We start from the raw sequence: 18,249 nt of genomic DNA, 5'->3' as shown, positions 1-18,249 counted from the left end.
CTTGTTTTTCTTTTCAAAAAGAATAATTATTTTACCTCATTACCATATTTATAAAAATGACACATGCTTATAATAAAAATTCAGGCAATAGGGAAAAATATAAATGAAAGGGAGAAAATTACCTAATTCTCTCTGCACCCAGAAATAACCCTCAGGCTTTTAGAAATTTTAAGTACCTGTCTGAGCATAAATGCAAAAGGAAAGGTAGGTAGACATGTATTTTACAAATATGAGATCATACTGTACCTAATATTTTAAATAAAATGTTAACTATAATTTTACTTGAACTCAACATAAAGAATAAGCTGAAGAAGGTTGGAAGAGCTGATAAATGTTTTTTGCTCTACCACAAGGAGTATTAATTCTGAAAAGATCCCTATAATATTAAGAAAAATTCTTGTGTGAAACATTAAGTGGTTGGGATCATTTTTTTTATTAATTTTCAATTTCACTCCCAGTTCTGAAATGTAAGGAAATCAGTGCTTTTACACTTTGACTCATCTCCTGCTTGTTTTTTCAGTTATACAATTTAATTTTTCCATTTCAAATATTTGCATTTTATTCTATAATTCTTGCAGGTGTTTAATCATAGTTCTATATTTAAATGGATTCATTACTCACCCCCAGTTTCGTGTTGTTTTTCCTTAAAGTAGCCTTCTCTGTTCCTGAGTTTTAAATTTTAATTCTTCTCTGAATGGAATGGATTTCATCATTGTTTCTTCAAGACTGGCTCATTGACACTATCTCCTGGCACATTTGAGAATATCTGTCTCTCACTTTTATATACAAGGGACAGTTTAGTTGTGTATAAAATTCTCAGCCTACTTTTTTTCCCTAGATCTTTGTAGATACCACTCCACTGTTGTCTGCGTTTAGTATTTCACTAGCTCTTACAGCTTCTCCATATAGCTCTTACTTTAGCTGGACTGTCATACACTTTGTTGGGAAGACTTGGGGGCATTATATTCTGGGAAGTCTTTCATCTCTCAGAATGTCTGGCTATTACTTTCACACCTTTACTCACCTACCATTTTTTTTTCATACTGTTCTATATGGCCCTATGATCTCTAGATTTTTTTTATCCCTTTAAATATCCTAATTATTAATTTCTCTCAGCTCTGAGAGTACAACTCCTCTTTGTTAGTGCTTTTCTTAATGGGCCTTCATAGCTTTTCATTGTGAAATTATCATCAATGGGGATTAAAGTGTTTCTGTTTTGCTGTGTTCTCTATGCAAAGAGTTGCAACATTATGGTTCTGCATTTGAATCTGTCTGACATCTAAGGCTTTTAGCAGTTGGGACCAGTTTTCCCTACTCATTTGTTGGCTTAAGGATTCCCATACCTTATGGCTAGTATAAATCCTCACATCTTTGCTTTGGAGCTTTGTTTCTTACAGGGGAACTTATTCTACCCACAGCTTAGACAGAAACAAGCTCTTGTCATTTCTCTGGACCAGTATAGAATTTTCTGGTTCCCTTTCCTGTTCTAGGTCCGCACATCTCTTGGGCCCAAGGTCACATCTTCCATTCCTGCCTTGACATTATGTGTATAGACTCTCTGAGACTCCAGCGCAAAGTCCCTCAGGGCTCTTGATTGTGGGTTGCAAATTTTGTTGCTCTGAATTAAATTCTCTCATTGTTGGCAGCCGAGGGCTTCCCTTCCTTTCATTTCTTCTGGCTGTGCATTTCTTCAACTGGTTTTGGCTGTGTTCACAAGTTATCCATCTTTTCTCTGCGTTTGTGGAAGACAGGGTTCTCTGTTATCTCTTTCTCAGTGACTCTGTCACTACTTTATCAGTTCTTCTGGATTATAGTTGCCTTCTGGAGTAAAGTTAGTCATTCCTTTGTTGTAAGGCTGGGTTCTATTATTTCTGTGAGTATTTTTCTATTTTATGTGTTGGTCTTTTCTGGGGATAAATGATCATTTATTATTCATTGTACATTGGAGGAGAATGAAATGTGATCTGGCCCCATGCTGCCATCTTTATTTGGAAGCCTCTATTGTCATTTGCACTCTGCATTTTTCTAGTAAGGTGAATCATGCCTATGTGTCCCCTTCTCAGTACCATCTCCCACCTTAGCAGGATGCCTCCTTGCAGTACCAACTTCTGGGATAGACATGGAGTCAGTACTGTTTGTAAGGTATGTGAATTGACTTTTAACAATGGAAGATATTTTTATCTACACATCTACTGGATTATTAACCCTAAGTGTACAATTTATTCTTAGGGAGGTTTCTTGGAAGTTATGTCCACCTTTGGAGATGAGGCCACAACTCTGAGGTCAGTGCCACACCATGGTATAATAAAGTTTACACTCCATGCTGTCATTTTCTTTATAGTATTGCAAAGTCAAATTTTTGGAAGGAACTGTAGCTTTGGAGGGCTTCCTGGACACCAGGCCTATGTGAGGAAATGATCACTGCTGTCAGCTTTGGTGCTGATGGGAAATGAGGAACTGTTCCCTGTGGTGACCAAAATAATAAATTCATGCACTTGACCTCTCAACATTCAACCCCTGTTGGAAGTACTTGTTAGATACTCGGCCATGCATGGCAAAGGTGTTGACATCTAGGATGGGACTGTTGAACATAGAGGGCGTGCTGCATTTATGATCTTGTCTGTCAGTGCACTAACCTTCAGTGTACACTCTGTCCTTAGGGGGACTTCCTGGAGGAGGCCAGCTTTGGAGAAGAAGAATTGGCACCTGGTTGGTATTCATCTGCAGTACTTGAAGATAGGTTATCCATGTTGCCTTCACTTTGTCTGTGGCATATCATACATGGCTCACCTATTTTTCAGTACCAAATCCCACCTGGGAAGGCCTCTTGGGGCAGAGGCCCACTTCAGGGCGAGACCTTAGATGTCAGCTCTTCTCCAGGGTAAGCAGAGGGACTGTTAACCACAACTGATGGTGGAGCACATGCGTCCCAGATGCTGTGTGCCCTGGTCCTAACCCTCCATATGACCCACCTGTGGGAAGATTCCTGCAGGTGGTGCCAATGTGGGGGAAGCAGGGGAGCTTTACTTACCAGAGCTACTTGGCAGTACTTGAAGTTTTCCATGATGCATTCTCTATATTTTTTGATGAATCATACATGGCTGACCTTTTTGAAAGTATCCACTCTGGTCTTAAAGCACTCTGGGGCGATGCCACCTTCAAGGACTAGAGTTGGTGTCTACACTCCCGAATGGAAGGTCAAGCTGTGGGTGGGCACATCTCCCCATTTATGTGTCACCTGTGTCCACTCACCTTAGTGTGTTGCCACCTCTAGGGCTACTGCTTGTCCCCTGTGCCATCTCCCTGAAGACACAGTAATTTTGTTGTAGATTCACTGCATGTCTGCCAGGAGCCATGCATGCCAGTCTCCCTTCACGTACAGCCGTGGTGCTCTGCGTACCTCCCAGGCAAAATGTCCTTCCCTCAATGGCTTCCTAGACGGGGCGCTAATTTCAAGTAAGGGACCTTGGGGCTGTGCGTCGTCAGCGGTGCGTGTTGCCAGCATCCTCACTCTTGGTCTCCCATCTGCCTTTAGGCCTGCTGTGTGGGACGTGCCAGAAGCCAGCACCGTAGCCAGGTACTCGAATGGAGGTTGTCCATGGTGTGTTCATTTTATTTATGATGAGTATTACATGGCCAATCTCCTTTTGGTACTAAATTCTTCTTGGGAAAACGTCACAAGGGGAGGCCTCGGCCGGTGCCGTGCAGGGTAAGGAAGGATCATTCACTCCATGCCAACTGCTTAGGTGTGACGCATGCCACCTGGCCCAGAATTCCCAGGAATAATGTTGATGTTTTTGGTGAGATTGTGGTTTTCCAGCCATGGCTACGTTCCCTTCCCTGAAGACCCACTAGCACATAAAGCTTGTTTGGTACACCTCTTTTTATGGGTGAATCGTCTTGGATATGAAGTACGTTTTAGGGAAATGGATTTCTGAGTCATCCCAACAGCCTGGCTGAGTGGAAGGCGCAGCTTTATTCATGCAGTGTCTTGCTCTCCCCTTAAGTCTCTGGATCCTCAGGGTGACTTCTGGGAAGCAAACTAACTCTGGGGCAGTGGTGGGGGTTGGGATGGCGATTTCCATGGCAGGGAGAATCGATGGTATTTGAAGACAGGTTTCCATGGCATGATTTGTTTCTTCCTGGTGCAATATGAGATTCATCAGTAGCCTTATTATTACTCTGTGTTTGCTAGCTGTGTGACGTTGGGCAAGTACTTTATCTGCCACCTTTCTGTGGTTTAGTTCATTATCTGTGAAATGGGGTTAATGCCTAGTCATGTGGAAGGTATAAAAACCCTCTATGCACAGTGTTCAGACAGCCTCTGGCGCACAGTGCAGCTGAATCCTCATTGCGATTATGTTGTTATTATATCCTAGGTCTTCCTTTATGGTCCTCTCCTCCCTGAATATAAGCTCTCTGAGGGCACAGTCTTTGTCTGTTTGGCCTACTGCTGTGCCCCATGGTTGTACCCAGTACATGTGATGTTGAATGAATGAGTAAATGGCAGGTTGACCTATTAAATGCCTCCTTATTAAATGCCTCCTTGAGGCCTCCTGGAAGGAAGAGGGAAGAAGGGACCGGACCGAGCCTGTGGCTCCCGGATGATGCGGTCGGCTCATCCCCGCTGCCCGCCCACCCTCGAGGAGGAGCCACTGGTCTCCAAGCTGGGGACCCCGAAGGCCTAAAGCTGGATGGACCCTGCTGTGGCCACACCACTCGTGGAGAATGGCTGCTCCATTCTCTGTGTTAAATCCCAGCTCAAAGACTTCCCAGAGGAGATGCCAGCGCTGGAATAGGACCTTGGTGTCTGTGTCCCTCAAGGGTAAGTGACCAGCTGCTGCCCTAGGCATGGGCCTGACTCATGCCCCCGCCCCCCTCCCACACACACACCTGGCCACAGCCAGTTCGGGGGGCCATCCCTGGTGCTGTGCGAGCTCGTTCACAGGACCTCCCTTATGACAAACCGTGTTCCAGTCACACATGGGGAGCTCCTTGGATGTAGCGCTAGCCTCTCCAGAGAGAGAGAGGAACTGGGGTTAGGACCAACCTGGGGGAACCGAGCAGCCAGACCCTGGAGACAATGCTGCCTTCGGTGAAGAGGCGGCTTGTTGGTGTGCTGACCCGTGCTGACGTTTGATCCTTGAGCAGAGGTTGCCCTTGGTGAATTCGCTTTATTTATGTTGAATCACACAAAGGCAACTTTTGTTTGAGTATCAAATCCTGCCTGGGATGGCTTCCGGGACCCAGTGGCAAGCTCAGGGTCTACACCTCTCCTGGGAAAAAGGACAGATGGTGTAGATGTGGGTGTCTACACCTCTCCAATGGACAAGAACGGATGTTGATCAGAGAACACAAGCTTGGTTAGTAGTGCGGGCCACCTGGGCACTGACGGATGGGGTTGGGGCTGAGTCTGCTCTGGCTCTTGCCTGGACCCTCTACTTCACCCTTCTGACCACTGATCCCAGAGGGAGTCCATCTCCACTTTTTCTCTGAAGTCATTTCCACCCTGTGGATAAGGTTAAGTGTTCGCAGCCAACAGCTGTACAGCCTGCAGCTCTGTATTCTCTTTGTCTCTCCCTCTCTGTCTCACTCAAAACACCTCTTGTGTTCTCTCTCTCTCTGATTTTTTCCGTAGGCCTCTCCTGTCTCTCTCTGTCTTTCCATTCCCCTGCCAAACAATGTTCTCAGTTTTCTTAGAGGTTATGGAATGAATTGAAGCTATCAGTATTTGTATTAAATAATAGTGATAAAAATAATCAACACAAAATAGAACAAAACAACTGAGATGGCACAGTGGAAGGCATGTTCAGTGGACTACAAATTGGCAGAAGAATCCAATTTTCTTGACAGCATTTCAGCTGCCACATTTGACCTGGGGAAATAGAAGGCTGAGGATGTGGTGGCCGCAGGAGGAAATTGATGGTGGCAGCTGCTCTAAACAGTGATATTTGATGTACATAAAAGTGCACTGAGGAATCAAATCTTCATTCAAATTTTTAAACGGAAAAGAATTGATCCTAATGAAAATAATTTTGGGAAAATAACAAGGGAAATAAAAGAAATGAAAACAACTCAACAGCTTGGTCAACTAAACTGGGAATTGGATTAGTTTAATGGAATTCGCTTTGAAAAACACGTCTTTATGAAAATCGATGTTAGTCCAATTCTAATTAAAATGGGTAAATTCCCATGTGTTTGGCGTGAAGCTCAGTGGGGTCAGTAGGAACATGGAATCAAAGTACAGGGCCAGTTATGCGGCTGACCTTTTCTTTCAGTCCCGAGTCTTCCCAGAGGGCTTCCTGGACAGCTGTGCTGGCTTCAGGGGAGACACACTGGTAAAGTGGGTGCATGTCACCAAGGCATGTGCCATCTCAGGGACACACACCACCTGGCCTGCCCCCTCTCATGATCCCTCGGCCCCCTTGGGGGGCTCCGGGTGGCATGCTGACTCCAGAAGTGAGGCAGAGGTCCCTTGGTCAGTGGGGTCCAGCCCCTCAGGGCAGGTGTCTCCAGCGCTGTTGCTAAACACACAGGGGCATTCCCAGGGGCCTCTTTCCTGGGATCCCAGTGTTGGCACCTCTGGGCCCCATGCTGGCCCCATGGATGTGCTCCTTGTTGGTGCTGAGAGTCATTTGGTCACAGAGGCTGAACCTGGTGTGGGAGGTGGTCCCAGAATTGGTGCTTCTGGGATCAAAACCATTGGCTGGGATGGGAAAAAAGGTTGTCTTTTGCTGGTGCAGTATTTATGACCAACACTGTGTGGCGAATACCTTTCCAGGTCGACTCCCACCCTGGAGGATTTCTAGAAGCCACACCACCTTCAGGACGTGGCCAGCAGCTGGAGCGCTCTCCAGGCCATGCTGATGATGTGCGTCACCTGGTCCATCAGCCGTCGCTGTCCGGCCTGCCCTCGTGAGCACTGGGAGGCAGTGCCAGCCCTGGGGGAGAGTCTCTGAACTGTGGGTGAGTGTCTGTGGCTTCTAAGGGAAGCTGTCCATAACTGGTTTTCTTTCTTTAGGACAGAGCTTGTGTAGCTGGCCTCTTGCTCCAATCATAGCAAGACCAGAGGGCTTTCCAAACTCATGCCAACGTCAGGGAAAGGATTCTGCTGTCGGTCCCACTCCAAACTTCGCAAAATGGGTGGTGGGCACAGAATCCAGACTCTGCTTGTGGCATATGTCATCAGCTCCCAGACCCTCACGGGCCAGTTCACTAGTTGGGGCATATTCCGGAAGTGATGTCAACTGTGGGGAAGGTTGGTGTTCTCATATGGGGGCTGCGTTGCCTTTTCCTTGAAGGCACGTCATCTGTGGTTCATTTGCTTTTTTTCCTCCTCTTTTTTCCCCTTTTATTTTCGGTGTTTTGTCTGCTTTATGAAGCTAATGAAATGGTCAATGAGTTTTTTGTGCTAGCTTGCCCTCTGGGTGGTGGTGCCTACGCAGGGCTGAAGGCCGCATTGGTGTGCCCTGGGAGGGACTGCTCTGGGAGTTCACGTTGCACACGTGCGCAGGACCCACTGACCTTCCTCCAGGGCACCATCTTCTGGACGGGGGCTGTGTGCCTGTGCGGGGGCCTGTGGCCACCTCCCCAGGGTCTGAGAATGCAGAGCACAAGTAGGATTTCATCTTCTTGGACTATGTCAGGCTCTGGCCCATCTTCAGATAGTGTGGAGATTGGATAGTTGGGCAAAGGGCCCTTCAGATGTCTGTGAATTCTGGCCAGGGCTTAGCAGGGCAGTGGACGCACGTATGGGCACTTCTCAGTATGAGCTCCCACTTGGGTCTAACTTCACTTCTGGGAAGGGTGACTAGATCGGGTCCATTCAGGGGAGGTGACGCCATCGTTGGCCTTGGCTGTTGGGGTCCTTGTAGAGTGTGGCCTTCCAGTCCTAGAATGCCCAACGTTCAAGCTGCCCTTGGGAAGGGCCTTCTGCCAGCACAGCCACCTTGAAGCATCTGCCTTAGTGCGAGCGTCTGAGCCTCTCCGTGGTACTCGGGGAGAGGTTACCCGAGCAACTTTGCATCTGGACGACGAATGTTGCTCGGTGAACCCCTTTTCGGTATCAAATTCCACCAGAGAGGCGGTCTCAGAGGCCCTGGCACCTCGGGGAAGAACATCGTGTCAGCACCACCCTGGGGTACAGGATGGATGGTCGACCAGTTGGAAAGTAATTGTTTCTAATGTACTTCACCTGGTCCACTAGCCGTCCGTATCCACGGCAGCCTGCGGGCCATGGGCCTGGGCAAAGTCACGTGCTTCTCGGCTCAGCGCCTCTCCTGGTACTTGAAGGGAGATCGACCGTGTTATATTCGCTTTATTGGCTTCGAATAATACATGGTTGATCTTTTCTCAGTATCAAATCTCACCTTGGACGACCTGTTGGAGAGGAATCCCTTGTCGGTGTGGGACCGGGGCAGGGCTGCTGGGAGGCAGGCTGACCCCGGGGCTGGGCGGGCAGTCAGGCTGTGCTCACCTTCGGTGTCTGATCCACCCTCAGGACGGCGTCTGGGCGGCGACCACCGTGGCTGCAGGGTCCATAGCCCTTGGGTCAGCGTCGCTTTGGGTACTTGAGGAGAGGTTGTCTGTGATGAGTTCGCTTTATTAATGACGAATATAACACAGATGGCCTGTTTTCAGTACCACCTACGACTCGTGTGCAGGGTCAGGGCCCAGGCTGGCCCCCTCCAGGGTACGTGAGTGCATGCCCTCCGCGTGTGGCATTTGTCCCCCTCTCTGCTGACCGTCAGCATCTCATCCGCCCTAGGAGAGCTTCTTGGAGAACACACCGACTTTGGGGAAGGGGCGGGGTTTACAGTGGGGAGGCATTCACTTTGTGTGTGACGAATGACACGGCTGCGATCTGCTTTCCGCGCCTGATGCTTGGAGTCAGAAGGCTCCCCGGAAGGCTCCCCGCCGGGCCCTCCGCCTCCCCAGGGCGCCGCCCTGCAGGCTGACAGGTGCATGGCCGGCACCTGCAGGTGTGTCCCAGCTTCTTCCCCGTCATCCCAAGGCGTCCAGCCCTGGGCACCACCCAGGGGACACGCCCAGGGTCCTGCTCGCTGTGCGTGCAGCTCTGCGTGGTACCCGAGTGGGGGTTGCCCGTGACGCGTCCGCTCCCATCATGACGCACAGTAGGCGGTCCGCCTTGCCTTAGTAGCAGATCCCGCCGCGCATGCGCCTGCAGCCTGCGGGTCAGGGAGGGGGAGGGGGTGGCCGAGGCCGGGGCACCTGCTGACCGAGGCTGCTGCCACCCGGGGCGGCGCCCTCCTGGAGGAAGAGCCTCCGTCTGGAGTCAGCCCTGCTCAGTGGTACCTGAAATAGGTTGCCTGTGAGGTGTTCACTTTCTATACGATGAATATTATACAGTCAACCTCTTTCCGGTATCGAATCCCGCCCCGGAAGACCTCCGCTTCGGGCGCCGACTCCACGCGGCAGAAGCCTCTGCGCTGGGTGACCCGTGGACTTGGTCTGGGGCTTGTGCCAACTGGCCTGCAAATTGTCCAGCTGTGTCCATTCTGGAGGCTTCTGAAAGCACCACGTTGTGGCCTCCATGCCTCCAAGCCTCCCGGTGGTGACCACAGATGCTGGGCTAAGGCATTGGCACCAGGCCCTGCCCAGCCATGGCAGGATCACCCGGGCAGTGGGAAGGGTCCAGGACCCTCTGAAAGGTGAACTCTGAGGGTGCTCCTCCAGGATGACCTGCGGTGTGTGGTGTCTGTTACATGCCTTCCGGACTGCAGGAAGCCCCCCCTGAGCTGGGCTGGCCTCATCCCCAGGGGCTCAGATGAGACAACATCCCCACCTTGGAGGGCTCAGCTCTGGGCACGCCTTTCCCCTGCAGGCTTCCTCCTCCGGCCTGTGGTCTCCTTAGGACCAGTGTGTGGGTGGGGCTGCCCCAGCACCAGGGGGACCAGCAGCGACCAAGCCCGGTGAGTTCCCTCCCTCCAGGCCACCTCTCCTTCCCTCTGGCCCTAAGTTATGCATATGCACCACCTCCTGCTGGCCGGCCCCTCCCCTCCTCGCCAGCCCCTCTGCCACAGCCCTGCGGAGGGAGGAGGGAGGGCCACCCTCTCTGTCCTGGACCACCGTGTAGGCCTCCACTTGGGTCTCCCTCCAGGTCCCCCCCACCTCCTGTATGGAGAACCTTTCAGAGTAGAGCCCAGCTCTCCCTGCCCTGCCCAGAGCCCCTCCAGGCAGCCCCTTTCCTCATGCTCTGCTCCAAAAGGGTCACTGGTGTCCCAAGGCCCAGGAACCGGCCAACCTCACCCCTTCGTGCTCCCTTCCTTACAGCGTATCCCTGTTTATGGCCACCCACCCTCCTGATGGGTGCTGAGTCCTGGGTGGTGGCCTCTGTGGAGCCTGACCTCACCTCTCCTGTCCAGAACTGCAGACCCCTCCTCATCACCCCACACCCTGCACGGCCCTTCTAGAACCCTCAGCAACGCCCCTGCTCACTGCTCCGTCTGCAAGGGGCTGCCCCCTTTCAAGAACAGGTGTTCAGGATTCTAGGGCGATGAAATGCCCCTTGTTCTGCAAGTCTGTCCCTCTTTTCCCAGCCTAGCACCCCCACCTCTTTCCAGTCACCTGCTCTCAGTCACTCTGCAGCAGTTTTCTTCCTAGCTCATTGCTATCCAAAATGACCTGGTGTTCATGTCTACTTTCTCTCTCCCTGCTAGACTGTAAGATTTCTCAGGAATTTTTTCTGTCCTGTTTCCTGCTGTGTCCCCAGCCCTGGGACCCAGGCCAGGCCTGTAATAGAGAAAAGGTGAGTATTTGTTGATTGACTAATAGACTCCTTAAGGGCAGGGACCTTATCAAGTTAATCCCTGGAAAGTGTCAGGTGCTCAAGCTGTGGTGCTGGAGCACATGAATATGGTAATCAGTTTTTAGAAACTCTTCACATTTGTTAAAAGCTGTTTGGTTTTCTGTTTTTTTCCTGCCCCTTACAGGATGTCATTTAAGTGTCTGAGGTTTGCTGAGGTTTGGGCTCTCTCTCTCCCCTTTCCAGTGGGCCCCTGGGGCCCCGAAAGGAGCTCTAAGTCCCAATATAACCCCGTAGACACCAGTTTAGTGGTGTCTACAAAAGGGACCATTCTACAGTGCTCAGAGCCAGGTGCTCTGGGGAACTACGTCTGCACAGGCTGAAGCCTGGTATCAAGGTTAATATATTATGCATGAAACTGACTGAACAAGGACATTTGGAGATGAAAATTGCTGTGAATGCATCCACACATCTTTGGAATATATTAAATGTGTGTGTATGGCAGGGTGGGAGGTGACATTAGCCTTACTTAATAGCTCCAGTGTAACCATCCCCAGGCCACAGAATTAACGAACGTGGGCCCCCCAGCCTCCAGGCTGCTGCTGGGGAGAAACGTTGGGTCCATTAGCCAACATCTGAGAATTACGCATGAGACAAAACGTGCACCCGGCGCACCAGGGATGCCGCAGCGTGCATGTTCTCAACTCATTTTAGATCCAAAGTGGTGACCCCAAATTGCTCAGTGCAGAATTTCATTAAAAGCCAAATTACTGATGTATTGTTTGAGGAGAAAAGAAAATAAACAAAGGGTCTTTCTCATCTGACAAGCTGAACGGAAATGCCTGTCCCTGCAGGAGCCAGGATGGCTGCAGTCACTGTGGGCCCTTGATCTGGAGGGTAAGTGACTTGGGCGCAACCATCGCAGGTCCGAGTTCACGAGGTGCACACCATTTCCTGTGCCTGCGTGGGCGAGGATCCCTTCCCCATGCTCCACAAGAGTCACTTTTAGCACTGGACCTTTCTACCTATTTCCTTACTGTTTTTAAGGGTGGTAAGAAGAAAAATAATAGCTGCCTGGAATGGGCTTTTTGCCCTTGGGTAAGCCTCACTCACTGCTCCCCATTAGCCCCAGTGGGGGCAGGCTCTGTGTTGCAGATGAGAGAAGAGGTCAAGAGACTCATCTAAGATCACTGGCAGGGAGGCAGTTGTTTACTCTGCCTGCTGTGAGCGGCAGGGCTTTGGGAATAGCCCCTTCTTTTCTAGGAGTCAGACCCCGAGAATATCTGAATTCTCTTTACCTGACCAGTCAGGCTCGATTTTCCCAACGCTTAGCTCACCATACCTCTCAGGGAGTTCTGCACCCACGGGGCGTCTCCAGTTTGGTGCCATCACCCACAAAAGCAGGTGCTGTTAGCAGGGTGCAGTTCTCACTGCCCCTGGCTCATGTCTGGTATGGGGAGGGGGCTGCTTGCTCCATCAGGAGACCCAGGGCATCCACAGTGGGTGCCAAAGACCTCAGTGGACCCGCATCTTTTGCAGCCACAGTTAGGTGCATCTGAGGGCTATTTCAGGAGCCTGGGCTGTGTGCAGGTCTAGTCCTGGCAGCTGGTGAGCAGGGATGGAGGGCCCCGAGCAGCCAGCTGATGTCTGCTGTCCCTCAAGCTCTCCCCACAGCCTTATTTAGGCACCACCCTGGACAGAGTCAGTGGCTGGTGCCGCTGAGACCCCCATGGGGGTCACAGTCCTGATGGGTCCTCAAGGATGCAAAGAGCCCCAATGTCAGGACTGAGTGGGACCCTGAGTTTATTCCCCTCTTGTCCCACTCCCCTGCTCACACTCTCACGCAAGTAAGGAAACTGAGGTTCACAAGGGTGGAAGACTTTGCCTTGGCTATTTTTCTGAGGATTGTCTCAAACTTTGCTGTCGAGACTCGGCTCTGGCAGACAGACAGTCTCCTTCATAAAAACGGGGGTGATGCAGTGCCCCAGGGCTGCAGAAACACCAAGTGGGATCCAGCACCTCAGTACCCAAGGCAGGGTGATACGGCTACTCTGCCACAGAGCTTCTAGAAGCTGGGCCTTGACTCTGCAGTGCTGGCCCGTAGTAGGGGCTCAGCTAATGCCTGAGTTAAAGCAGGGAATCAACACAGGAGAATACATGGAAATCAGTTCTCTGTCCCCACCAAGAAGCCCACGGGAGGCACTAGGGAGGATGTTTGTGGAATGAATAAATAAAAGTATGCTCTTTGCGGGAATAAAGAAGCCGAGCAAAGAATCTGGGGGAGATGGACATAAATCTCTACCAAGCACTGCCAAGGCTTTGCTGTCAAGGCCACTGAAAAGACCCTGCAAAGGCAGAAGGGCCATCCGTCATGGGGGGACAGGCCTGGGGGCCAGGAAGCAAGGGCATTGTGGGGCCTCACAATGGGAATGGCAGGGACCTGATGGGAGAGAGTAGGGGTGGCGGTGGGGAGGGACCCAGGAAGGGCCAGCCTGGCCTGCTGGGTGAGCAGGTAGCTCCCGGTGAGTCCTGAACTCCTGGCGTGGGCAGCAGAGAAGACAGGAGACACTTGAGGCCTCATGACCGTCACTGTGTAAGACTTTGGTGTCATTATGGCTGCAGGACCCAAATGGGAGCATGACTAGGCATCTCAAAGCCCAACTCAAGTCCTTGGTGCTTGATGCTGTTTTCATACCTGCAAGTCCCAGTGCCACACCTGTCTCAAGCTACACCCCTACCTAGAAAGCCTGCCGCTCCTTATCCTTATCAAGGTCCTGCTTCAATGCCACCTCCTACAGGAAGTCTTCCCTGATCTCTCTCCCCCCATCCCCCCTCACCCCCCATCCCTTGCCCACACACAGCCTCAGTCTGCAGTCAGACATCAGTTCTCTGATCTTTGATGCCCAGTCTGCAAGCTCCAAGGGGCCAGGGGCTCTTGTGACTGGGTCACATCCGGCCCCTGTGCCTGGTACAGGACATAGCCCAGCACAGGTGCCCTGTGATGCTTGCTGTTCTTTTCTTCCCTCTGCAGACACCCTGGAGTGGGCACTCAGCAGGTGCCCAGTACACGGATCCCATTGGCAGAGCCTTGTTTGATCCCAACCACGAGCCCAGGGCTGGTCACAGGCTGCCACATCGGCCTACTGCCTGGACAGATGCCGGCTGTGACTCCCCTGCCCCTGGAGGCCCTCGGGTCTGGCACGTTCCCACTGGAAGGCCTTCTTGTAGCTTCGCAGTTAGGCCTGGAGTAGAGGTAGGATTTTCCCAGGGCATATGGGGCCTTGGGGAGGCCCGAGCTCCTGGTCAGGGTCCGTCTCAGGCCAGAATCCATGCCACCTCACCTGGTGCGGCTCACACAGTGTTCACTGAGCGAATGAATGGACAGGGCCTCCTGACTGCTGCCCAGAACTCCCTCCACCACCACAGTCTTACTCCAAGGGGAGGCCAGCCCCCCTCCATCCACCTGTGGAGAAGGGAGACGGCCCCACAGGGGCAGGAGGCTTGAGCAGGTGGGGCTCTTGACGGCGGGCCCTGGTCTTCCCGGGGTGAGACGCTGCTGAGACCGTGCTCGGAGCCTGGATGCGGAAACCGTCCAGAAGGCTGCTTCCCTCCATCTGTGATATCTTCGTTTTCTCTAACACTCAAAAATAGATGTTTCTGTTATGCTCTTTCCTTGGCAGGGGAGCGGCGGGGCCTGCCAAGGCCTGGGGGAGCCCGCCAGCCTGCCGAGTCTCACTGTGCAAACAGTCGGGGAGGAGGGGCGTCTCTGCTAACTTGAAATCCCCGATCAGTAAACATGCCAATTTAAAGTGTAATTAACTCGGGCCGGAAAAAATTCAGATTTGGACTGCTTTTCACAGTTGAGGTTGTTTTTCTTTTATTTATTTATCTCTTTCCGGGTGTGGTGGTGTCTGTGGCAGGTTTAAGCCAGGAAAAATAGGAGGGGGGCTTGAGTGGGGAGGGGGCTGGTTGGGTGAGGAAATGGTGGAAAGGAAAGAGGCAGAGACCATGGACCGGCCTGACAGCCCGCCGCCTGGTCTCTGTGCCCTTCCTTTCGGGTATGGTGGGGAAACTGAGGCAGATGGAAGGAGGGGACATGCCATGTCACTCTGAGGGTGGAATGCAGACCCCTGTGCCAGCTGGCCTGTGATTTGGAATTGTGGGGTGCTGTCAGAGGACCTCAGGAAAGCACTTGGCATGAACGGGCTCTGGGGCCCTCCCTTCCCCCACCCTCCTGTCTCGCCTCCCTCCCAGTGGCCTCTTGCTGGTCCCTTCTTCTGCTCCAGGGACTCCCTCTCTGGGCGAAGGCCATGGACGCCCAGGCCCCCACAGGCGACGCCCCGCGCCTTGCCAGACCAGCACCTCTCCCACCTGTCTGAAGGGCCCGGAGTACCAGGCGGATCCCTCGGTGGGACCCGACCAGCCTTGGCTGTGGACCTGGTTGGACCGTGCGGGCAGGGGGGCAGCCCTGAGGGCACACAAGCTCAAGCGCAGGAGCAGATGACCCGGAACCCCGGCGCTTACCTGGGTTACAAGGACCCAGAAACTCCCGCTCTTCCTGTTCAAATACCTGGAATGCCGTCAGCCATTCGAGTAATAAATGCACATCATGAAAATCTAAATGTGTGTCTGTATGTTCAGAGATGATGTTCATTAAGTGGAAGGTTTTAAAACAAAGACCATGTGCTTTCAGGAGGGATTTTCAAAGAGTCAGTGGCCTGTGCCCAGTGGGCACTTCACAGGGAACATCTTCCCTGGGGGGGGCACCCCCTGCATGTGAGCCCACATTCCCAGGTGGGAGCCAGGGCCACAAAAAGACACGCGTTTCTTTCCTCTCTGAGGTCTGAGATGGCTTCCCGGGCCCCTGCTGCCCGTCCCCGCCCTGAGGAGCAGAGGCCAGGGCCCAGGGGCAGACCCTGTGCCCACGCCTCAGCTCTGCCAGCCTCCGCCTGGTCACGACACAGCCAGGCTGACTCAGACTCAGGCCTGAGTGGAGCCTCGTAAATTACATAATTACCTGGGCAACCTGCTGCCGGCTGCCGGGTGATTCACGCTGTTTTCCCCTGAGCCTTGCGCCCACCCGCGTTCGCTGCTGCCTTGGTCTGGGCTGGCTGGGCAGGGGGAGGGCGCACCAGCTTGCCTCCCTCCCCAGCTCTGCAGCAAACGAAGGGCAGGCAGCCCCCAGCTGACCCAGGGCTTTGGTGGGGGGCACCTCCAGCCTTCCTCTGCAGCCCCCAGCGGCCCTCCACATGGACTGTCCTGAGCTACCAGGAGCAAAACTGAGGCACAGGGAAGCGTGGTTCCTTGGTGCCCCCTCTGTCCATGGCTGGAAGGCACTCCTGGCTGGTGCCGGCCACCCCCCAGCCAGCGTTGACCCTGGGGTGCGCCCAGCTCCAGGCCAACCCTCAGACCTTGCACGGCTCCCCTGGCATCTGCCACCTCTTCCCGAGTTCCTTGGTGCGGGCACACTCTGTCTTTGGGAAAACACTGCTACTCTTGAAAGTGACTTTGAGTTTGGGCAAGAGGCATACGGTTGTCATTCCACCCCAAGCTGGGTGTATACCTAGTGGGGATGCTGGGAGAAGGGGATGCCTTTTTAAAATTTGAAGCCTGAAAGAATGGGGTCTGGTGGGTGTGGGTTCCGGACAAGGACCTCAGTGTGTGAGCAGCTCTGTCGGGCTTGGGGGTGGGGTCTGTGGCTAGCACAGGTCAGCTCTTGGACAGTTGTAGAAGTGTGGTCAGTGCCCAAGGTCCACCCACCCTCCCTGTTCACAAGCCAGCTGTCTGAACTTACCCTGTAAGCCCACCAGGCATTCCCATTCCCAGGGGTCCTGCATAGCACCCAGACAGTCTTGCTGAGGGGTGGCCTCCTGCAGAGAATCTTGGGGCAGGTCCTTTTCCCACCAGGGCTCCAGCCTGTCCTTCCTTCCCGTCACAGTCCTCTGGAGCTGGCCCATCATTCCAGTGATAACACCACAATGACCCTCTCCAGCTGTGCACCATGAGCCTGGCAGAAGTTGGCTGCCATGTTCACACCAATGGGACTGAGTCCTGGTGAACAGCACACAGATCTTGTCAGGATCTGGCTCCAAGGGGACCTGAGAAGTCACTTGCCTGCCCCGGGACTCAGTCTTATCTGTAAGATGGGTATGATACATTTAGATTATGCAAGAGGCCCTTCCTGTGCCACCACCACTGACCCAGCACTACAGGCTCCTGGGCCTGCCTCCCTACCACTGCCACATTCTCAGCTCTTTTCTGTCACCTGGGGAACCCCCTAACCATCGGCAGTTCTTCCAGCATCTCCCAGAAGTGGGACGGAGCAGGGTTCACATCCCCTCTGTCCCTGGGGCTCTCACCCACTCCCTCTGTCTTCTGCCCCTTGCCCTTCTCTGCTTGATGCACCATCAAGCCAACACTGTCCACAGAAGTTTCTAGAAGTTACCTAGGGGGGTTGTAGTTGCCTAGAGGAAACAAAGGGAATCTGAGCATGAGCCCTAATTGCTCATGAAGCTTCTCTCTCCTGCCGCAGGGTGGGAAACTGGCGTGTGGCCTGGGTCTAGCTCCTGTGGCCCGGGGCCCAGCCTCTCCTCATCCCTGCTGCAGACAACCTTGGCCTTCCCTGACTGCAGCTCTTGTCTCTGAACATGGGATTCCTGTCCAGTCTGGGCTGCAGAGGCCTCAGAGGTGCTTTGAACCCAAAGCACAGAGCTTTGAAGAGCAGCCATGGCCTCCTGTCCCAACCCAAAGGTAGTACAGCGCATACTCTGGGGGGTGAGCTATGTACCCCAACTGCCTGAGCTCTCACCCAGTGGGACTCTCTCTCTGGGCCCCAGGCTGCCCATCGGTCACATGCAGCTGCAGTGAGGATCACATGAGCAAATCTGTGCAAGAGGCTGAATATTAGATGTGGGATTAACCACTGCGCATCTCAGGACCCTCGAGCTGGGATCCGGGATCCTGTGCGGTATCTAGGAGTTCCCCCTTTATTTCATGGTCATGACAGTGCTACAGCCTGCTGTTTGCCCCCTTGCCAAGATCTTTGACACCTTTGGTTCTTGGAGCCGCCAGCTTCTCGGCGGCTCCTGGCCCTGGGTCCTCCTGAGGACCCTCCTGCCCGGGTTTCTGGACTGCGGGGGCTGCAGGTAGGGCAGGGTGGCTGAATGCTTGGCTGGGAGGGTCAGGAGGTAGATGTTCAAGTCAAGGTCATGGAGTTAGGTGTTCATAGCTGGCAGACAACACCAGAGCTCAGCACGGAGCCTGGAGTCTGGGAGGAGGTGGAGAATCAGTGACAAAATGAAGGGGTGCTGGGCTCTGAGCACAAGGGCGATGCTGTCCAGTGGCCGGTGCCGAGCCTCAGGCTGGCTCTGGGTGCACCGGGGCTCCAGCAGGGTGGCCGTCTCCGAGTCTGAGCCCCAGAGCTTGGCCAGGGGCCTTGTGACGTGATACCCGTCCCCCACCCAGCAGCCTCATTCTTTCCCCCG

General features: G+C 53.0%; 1 long non-coding RNA gene across 1 annotated transcript; it reads left to right on the top strand.

The window, feature by feature from the left end:
* The first annotated feature begins 6,029 nt into the window (after window positions 1-6,029).
* LOC140850694 (uncharacterized) lies at window positions 6,030-15,387 on the top strand. Its single transcript, XR_012133664.1, has 2 exons — window positions 6,030-10,768; window positions 13,797-15,387. It is a non-coding gene; the product is annotated as an uncharacterized lncRNA (long non-coding RNA).
* Window positions 15,388-18,249: the final 2,862 nt, after the last annotated feature.

The sequence above is a fragment of the Manis javanica genome, chromosome 8 (genome assembly GCF_040802235.1).
Source record: "Manis javanica isolate MJ-LG chromosome 8, MJ_LKY, whole genome shotgun sequence".
In the NCBI taxonomy this organism is placed as follows: Eukaryota; Metazoa; Chordata; class Mammalia; order Pholidota; family Manidae; genus Manis; species Manis javanica.
This window is presented reverse-complemented; position numbering and strand designations above follow the sequence as displayed.